The sequence below is a fragment of the Oncorhynchus kisutch genome, linkage group LG29 (genome assembly GCF_002021735.2).
Source record: "Oncorhynchus kisutch isolate 150728-3 linkage group LG29, Okis_V2, whole genome shotgun sequence".
In the NCBI taxonomy this organism is placed as follows: domain Eukaryota; kingdom Metazoa; phylum Chordata; class Actinopteri; order Salmoniformes; family Salmonidae; genus Oncorhynchus; species Oncorhynchus kisutch.
In genome coordinates this window covers 11293198-11301231 of record NC_034202.2, presented here as the reverse complement: position 1 = coordinate 11301231, position 8034 = coordinate 11293198, and the positions used below count along the sequence as shown (strand labels likewise).

Genomic DNA, 8034 nt, shown 5'->3' with positions numbered 1-8034 from the left:
TGAAAGAAAGTGTCAGATGGGGAAGAGGAGAGGAGAGAAGAGAGGAAGAAGAGGAGAGGAGAGTGACCCTGCGCTGAAAAAAAATGTCCTGTACATTTTACACTAAATTACTGGCAGTGCCACAGCCCACCCACTTGGCAGCAAGACACACACATTGGGGAGCCAGGCCCTGAATTAGTTCTTCCCCTCAAAAGAGCTTTATTACAGTTTTTCCAATTGCTTAGGCACTATCTTTGAAACTATAGACTATTTTTGCAAAACTCTACACACTAACCAAGAAACCTTACACCAAACCAGAAAAACATTATAAACTCAGCAAGAAAAGAAAGGTCCCTTTTTCAGGACCCTGTCCTTCAAAGATAATTCGTAAAAATCCAAATAACTTCAGAGATCTTCATTGTAAAGGGTTTAAACACTGTCTCCCAGTGCTCTTCACTGGGAAACACTTCACTGCTCTTCACTGACGAGTCGCGGTTTTGTCTTACCAGGGGTGATGGTCGGATTCGCGTTTATCATCAAAGGAATAAGCGTTACACCGAGGCCTGCACTCTGGAGCGTGATCGATTTGGAGGGTCCGCCATGGTCTGGGCGCAGTGTGTCGCAGCATCATCGGACTGAGCTTGTTGTCATTGCAGGCAATCTCAACGCTGTGTGTTACAGGGAAGACATCCTCCTCCCTCATGTGTTTCCCTTCCTGCAGGCTCATCCTGACATGACCCTCCAGCATGACAATGCCACCAGCCATGCTGCTCATTCAGTGAGTGATTTCCTGCAACACAGGCATGTCAGCGATCTGCCATGGACAGCGAAGAGCCTGGATCTCAATCCCATTGAGCACGTCTGGGAGCTGTTGGATCGGAGGGTGAGGGCTAGGGCCATTCCCTCCAGAAATGTCCGGGAACTTGCAGGTGCCTTGGTGGAAGAGTGGGATAACGTCTCACAGCAAGAACTCGCAAATCTGGTGCAGTCCATAAGGAGGTGATGCACTGCAGTTCTTAATGCAGTTGGTGGCCACACCAGATACAGACTGTTACTTTTGATTTTGACCACCCCATTTGTTCAGGGACACGTTATTCCATTTCTGTTAGTCACATGTCTGTGGAACTTGTTCAGTTTATGTCTCAGTTGTGGAATCTTGTTATGTTCATACAAATATTTAGACATGTTAAGTTTGCTGAAAATAAACGCATTTGACAGTGAGAGGACGTTTCTTTTTTTGCTGGGTTTACGTGTCTTGCAAAAGCCAATAATTCTTGAAAAACTTGTGCTTTTTCTGTGTACAGGGCATAGCAGTTTGCAATAAAGTTTTGTCATAGATGTAGTAAACACACATACACACAGGTATCCAAATGTGTAAAATATGGTTTTGTATTCCGAACATAAAATAGTATCAATACAAATAAGGGGATTTTTTTGTTCTAACACTCCTCAAACAACAAAAGCTCAGTAGAAGAAAACTAAAAAAATTGTGCTAGAAAGAAAATAACAGAAAAAAATTACTACATCTCGCCTTCTTTGTAGGTCTGGCCATAAGATTTCATCCACATCACATGTGATGTTGTCTTGAGCTAGGCAGCGTGAAAGTATTGCCTGGCATGACTCCTGATCGACGTCTCCACAAGCCACCTCCATTGCCTGTAGAAGGGGTACGCATTGGTGGGTCTGGTGATCATACAATAGGATTCAAGTACGGAGAGTATGGGGAAGATTGAGTGCGATGAAAAGTGGGTGACCTGTGAACCTATTGCGGAACGCAGCAGCCTTGTGGAAACTAACATTGTCCCAGATGATAACGTACCTGGGCTGCTCTGGCCCTTGGTCATTAGGGATTAGTCAGTTGTGTGATAAGGTGTGCAGTGTTGTATGGTCTTAGGATTGCATGATGGTGAAGGATGCCGTTTTGACTAATAGCCACACACATTGTTATGTTGCCACCACGTTGTCCCGGGACGTTGATGATGGCACAGTGTCCGATGATATTTCTGCCACGGCCCCTTGTTTTTGCAAGGTTGAAACCTGCCTCGTCCACATATATTAGCTCATGATCTGCTTCTAGCTCCATGACACTCTGAAAGAGACAAGAAAAAACAATGTAGCCCAGTACGATAAGACAGGGATCAGTCAGTATGATGTAGCACCATACACTTCAAGATCCAGTGCCAAGTATAGTTTACCTCCACATATTCACATCTCAGTTGTTTTACACGGTCTGAGTTTCTTTAGCTTTTTCCTTTTCTTTTTCATCCTAATTCGATTGCATTTCAGTAGACAAGACAGTGCAGAGAGACGTTTTGGAATATGGTGTTTTCTGCCATTATGTGGTCCTGCAGTTTTCTGGGTCTGATGCAGTTATTTGCAATGAACATATTTACAATGTGGGTCTCCTGCTCTGGGGTCAACAGTTGACCTCTTCCACCTTATACTGGTTTTCTTGCATTTTTGTAAAAACATTTGGATGGTTTAGTGATAGATCCTTCTCATTATGAAAGTACAGTACATATTACTGTACCAGTAAGACTACAGCACTAACAAATTACTTACCGGTTCTCATTCAAAATGTCCTGATGATACCTGCAACAGTATAGTGGCTCAGATTTGGTTGAACCCGTTGCCCAGCCTTCCACATGCTCATCCCATGGTTATCAACATGGTCAACCACAGTCGCTCTGATTTCATCAGTTATTGTGTTCCTGACTCCCCTTCTTCTTCCTCTTCCCCGTCCTCCCCTCCCCCGTCCTACTTCACCTCTTCCTTCTCCTCCTCCTCCTCCCCTTACCTCTTTAACTCCTCATCCTCCTCTTCCTCCTCCTTGTCCTCCTCTAGTTTTCACCCCTCTGACTCTCTGCCCAATATTGGCCTCCATTGTTGTCCAAACCAAATGTTTACCTGTGGCCTGCTCAGGCCCTCCCCCCTCCAGCAGGTGGAGAAGCCCGATGTGGAAGTCCTGGGTTGGCCTGTTTACACATAGTTTGCGGTTGTGTGACCGATTGAAAGTAATGCCATTTTTTTAAGATGTTGGAGGCAATTTATGGTAGAGACATAAACATTCAATTTTCTGGCAAGAGCTCTGGCGGACTTCCCTGCAATTAACATGCCAATTGAACGCTCCCTTTGAGACATCTGTGGCATTGTGTTGTGTGACAAAACTGCACATTTTAAAGTGGCCTTTTATTGTCCCCGGCACAAGATGTCTGTCTAATGATCATGCCGTTTAATCAGTTTCTTGATATACCACACCTGTTAGGTGAATGGATTATCTTGGCAAAGGAGAAATGCTCACTAACAGGAATGTAAACAAATTTGTGCACAAAATGTGAGAGAAATAAGCTTTTTGTGCGTATGGAACATTTTTGGGGATTTTCTATTTCAGCTCATGAAACATCGGACCAACAATTTACAAGTGGCGTGAATATGTTTGTTCCATGTATAATGGTTTGTATAGTAGGTGGTGACAATAGACCAATAGGTATAGTCTGCCATTACACCTTGAAGAAGAACAGATCCTCTATTTGTACCTTTTGAATGTACATTTGCCCATCTCTTTGCCCGCACCTGTTAATTGAAATAACATTCCAGGTGACCACCTCATGAAGCTGGTTGAGAGAATGTCAAGAGTGTGCAAAGCTGTCATCAAGGCAAAGGGTGGCTATTTGAAGAATCTTAAATATAAAATATATTTTGATTTGTTGAACACTTTTTTGTTTACTACATGATTCCATTTGTGTTATTTATTTGATGTCTTCACTATTATTTTACAATGTAGAAAATAGTAAAAATAATGAAAAACCCTTGAATGAGTAGGTGTTCCAAAAACATTTGACCGGAAGTGTAGTGGGTAGGAAGGACAACCTGAGGAGCAAGTACACATAAGGAAGCCCCCAGAGGACAGTGATGGCACTCCCTTGTGGCCTGCTTGCTCTGGGTGGTCTGATGGTTGGTCCCTCATCCATGCCTCTTCCGGTGTTCTGGTATGGGGACTGGTTCTGGAACATGTGTTGGATCTGCAGAGGGGAGAACGGACACCTTGAGGAGTGAGCCGACACTCTTAGAAGCCCAGAAGCCAGGGGTCAGTGATGATACTCCCCTGTGGCCTGTTTGCTCCGGGCATAGGTCTCAATCTTTGGTCCTTCCTCCGCAACTCTTCTGTTGTGGTGATGAATGGTGTCTGGTTCTGTGAGAGGGATAGGCGTAGTGGGTGGAAATGGGAGAGAGATGGAGAATGAGAAGGGGGGTGGGGGTGGTGGAGGGTATGTCCATCGGCCAGGGCTGGTGTTTGAGGAGGAGCGATGCAGCGGCAATGCTGGATGCTGGAGGACAAAGGGAACTAGCATGGCTCCATCTTTCTTACTTACTAGGCCCTGGATAAAGATAAGTCTGTAAGTAGGCCCCTTTTGTACTTGAGTCACTAGTACATGTTTTTGTAATTCAAGCTGTGCATTCTAGAAGAATAACATTTTATTTATCTATTCTAGCAATTTAAAGTGGAATTGATAGCATTAAAGCAGCAAGAAATCTTATAAATATTGGTTCATATACACCCTAGGAAGCCAGCCTGCAATGTGTTAGTAGCCTAGCTAGGACTGTGGCATGTCTGTACACTTTCCCTCCATTGCGCGCTGTGAACAGGACACACAAAAGCAGCCAATTGAAGTAGAATTCCCCGATGCAGGCTGTAATTTCATAAAGTAGATGACTCAACTGTTAATTCCTTTCTACTCGCTTGTGTGTCCCTTTCTGGGAGTTTTTCCTAGCCACCATGCTTCTACACCTGCATTGCCTGCTGTTTGGGGTTTTAGGCTGGGTTTCTGTACAGCACTTTGAGATATCAGCTGATGTACGAAGGGCTATATAAATACATTTGATTAGATTTTGTTTTGGTAGTATCTAACAGTTCACAACAATACATATATTATCCAAAAAGTAAAATAATGGAATTAAGAAATATATAAATATTAAAACAATGTTGGAGTGGCATTAACTAAAATACAGTACAATAGAATACACTATATTCATATGAGAATGGTAAAGCATTATGTAAACATGATTTAAACATTATTAAAGTGACTAGTGATCCATTTTTAAATGGCCATTGATTCCAAGTCTATGTACAGTTGAAGTTGGTCAGAAGTTTACATACTTTGGGGCGGCAGGGTAGCCTAGTGGTTAGAGCATTGGACTAGTAACCGAAAGGTTGCAAGTTCAAATCCCCGAGCTGACAAAGTACAAATCTGTCGTTCTTCCCCGAACAGGCAGTTAACCCACTGTTCCTAGGCCGTCATTGAAAATAAGAATTTGTTCTTAACTGACTTGCCTAGTAAAATAAAAAACATACACCTCAGCCAAATACATTTAAACTCAGTTTTGTATTTATTCATAGTAAAAAATGATCTGTATTCATAGTAAAAAATGATCTGACTTCCATATGACTCTGGTTTCTCTTCATTACGCACAAGCCTTTCGCCTTTTACTAAAGACTTCCGTGGAGAGGAACACTTACGAGTTCAACGTATTTTTGGAGGGGCTTTGCTTCTTGCAGAGAATTTGACATAGATGGGCCAGGATAGTGACTTAAAGACGCATTAGCGACTTTTTACAAAAAACACCTGCCTGCCTGTCTGTCTGTCTGTCTGTAGCCGGGGAAACGGTGGGTGGGTGGGTGGGTGGGTGGGATTGGAGGAGCCGGCTCTTGCCAACCCACCCGCTGAGGTCTGTCGAGACCCCCGGGGGCCCGGCGGTTGCAGGGTTCCATTGTGGGTTATAGGTAGGCGGTACAATTTTTGCGTTTCTCGGTATTTTTGGATCTCAGAAGTCTGGGCCATTTTTTGGCTTTTCTCTTCATTTTCCTTTTTCCTGGAGAAGAGGAGTGGAACGAAGCCAAGTGGGCCAATCTATTTTGGGAATGGCGAAAAACTCGTCATATGGGTCGGTCCCAGGGATCGGGCTTGCCAATACAATATTCTTCGAAAGGCGAGAGCAGTCGGAGGGGAGAAGCCGATGTGCAATTATGAAGTTAAGAGTCTGGCAAAGAACAATTTCAGGATCGTAACAGTCAATATCTACAACCCCTATGTGAAAGATGAGGAGGTGAGGGCCTTCCTGGGGAGATATATGGATAATGTCTCCTCAGGAAGGCACCTTAATAAGGATACGCTTGGGTTCTGGAATGGAAGGAGAGGCTTTCAAGCTCTCCTAAGAGAAGACCCTAAGGGGATAGGTGGGTACCTTCATCCCCCAGCTATGTTCTCCCTGGGGGCTGACAGGGGGACATTATACTATGCACGTCAGCCCCCGTTCTGCAGGCGCTGTATGGCCTATGGACAGGCTTGCCACGGGTGTGGTTCCACTCAGCACCTGTGGCGCGATTGCCCGGCTCGTCAGCGGTCATACGTATCTGCAGTCGGAGGGGGAACAGGAGCAGGGGATGGGGGTAGAAGAGGAGGGGAAGGAAGTAAATCCCAGGCCAAGGACGTGAGCCCAGAGGATAAGGACAAAAGGAAAGAAAGAAAAGAAGAGGAGAAAGGAGTGACTACAGGGGAAGAAGTGGGAAGAGAAGGAACTGGAACGGAAGAAGAAAAGGAGAAGACTGGAAGAAAGGAAGAGCGAGAGAGAACAATAGAGGAGGGAGTGGTGGTAGAGGGGGTGCCGGTGGAAGGACCTGTGGAGGTGGAGGAGGGGGGAGGGGGTGTGAGAGAGTGGGGGGACAGCATGTCCAGCTTCCTGGTTGAGGAGATGAGAGAAATGGTGGAGGAGCTAGCGGGGAAGAGGGGTGGTGTCTCCCCGCTACCTCCTACACCAAAAAAGAAAGGGAAGAGGAAGAGTTTGACAAGCAAGGAGAAGGAGGGGGTTGGGGAAGGAGGGGAGGGGGGGGTAGCCAAGTGAGGGATGGGGGAGGGAAAGGTAAAATTGTCGTCTCTTTTCTCCGCAGCCCCGCAGCAGTTTGTGGAAGGTGAATCCCTGGAGGTTGTTCGGGACGTTTTGACTGGGGGCTCTCAACTCCTCTTTGAGGAGGGGGGGTCCCCTAGTCTCGGCCCGGCAGCTTTCAGGGAGGAAGAAATGGCGGGTGTTGGTGGGGAACCCAGGATGCAGGGAACTCGGCCTAACACCATACCTGCATCCTGGGTTGGAGTAATGGAGGAGGACGGGGGGACGTCAGACGAGGGGAAGACGTCCCTGCCGGATGTGATGGACCAGGGGAGCATCAGGTGAGCCTCCTGGTGTTTTGTGATTGGTTTGGTTTTTAGTTTTGGAAAAGTTGAGGTTATTTTGTGTTTTGTTTATAATAGAATCTTATGTCAATTTTGTTTAGTTTAAATGTAAGGGGTTTAAGAGATTTTGTTAAGAGGAGGGCGGTTTTTAGTTTTTTAGAGGGGGTGGGTTTTGATATTTGTTTTGTACAGGAGGTTCACCTGAGGGATGGAGGGGATGTTAAAAGGTTTAGGAGGGAGTGGGATAAGGGTTTTTCGTTGTGGGGCATAGGAGGGGTACACTCAACAGGGGTAGGGATATTGTTTGGGAATAGGGAGATAATTGTAGAGAGCACTTTTGTTGTAGTACAGGGGAGAGTTTTGGGAGTAGATATCACATATAGGGACATTAGATATAGGTTATTTGGGGTGTATGGGCCACAGGTGGCGGCAGACAGGAGGGTGATGGTGGACTGTCTGGCGCCCCTGTGTGTTACAAATAGGCACTTAGTGATAGGAGGTGATTTTAATATAGATTTAGGGATAGGGGGAGACAGTAGTGCAGGTGCCATCACCGGGCTAATGGCTTGCCATGGTCTGGTTGATGGTGGCCTGCACTCTACTCTGGCAATGGTCGGTCCCACATGGCGCAACTCCAGGGGGGTTGCGCGGAGGCTCGACTATATTTTTGTATCTAGGTCTTTGGGTCGGTTGTCTGGGCGGCTGTTGCCTGTTTTCTTTTCAGACCATGACGGGGTGCTCCTGCAGGTGGGGTCGCCAGTCTGCCTCTTCGGTAGGGGTTACTGGAAACTAGATCGGGATTTACTGGATGAGCAGGTCTTTGTCAATG

General features: G+C 45.8%; 1 non-coding gene across 1 annotated transcript; it reads left to right on the top strand.

The window, feature by feature from the left end:
- The first annotated feature begins 5423 nt into the window (after positions 1–5423).
- On the top strand, positions 5424–5541 carry LOC116358327 (U5 spliceosomal RNA). Its single transcript, XR_004206226.1, has one exon. It is a non-coding gene; the product is annotated as a U5 spliceosomal RNA (small nuclear RNA).
- Positions 5542–8034: the final 2493 nt, after the last annotated feature.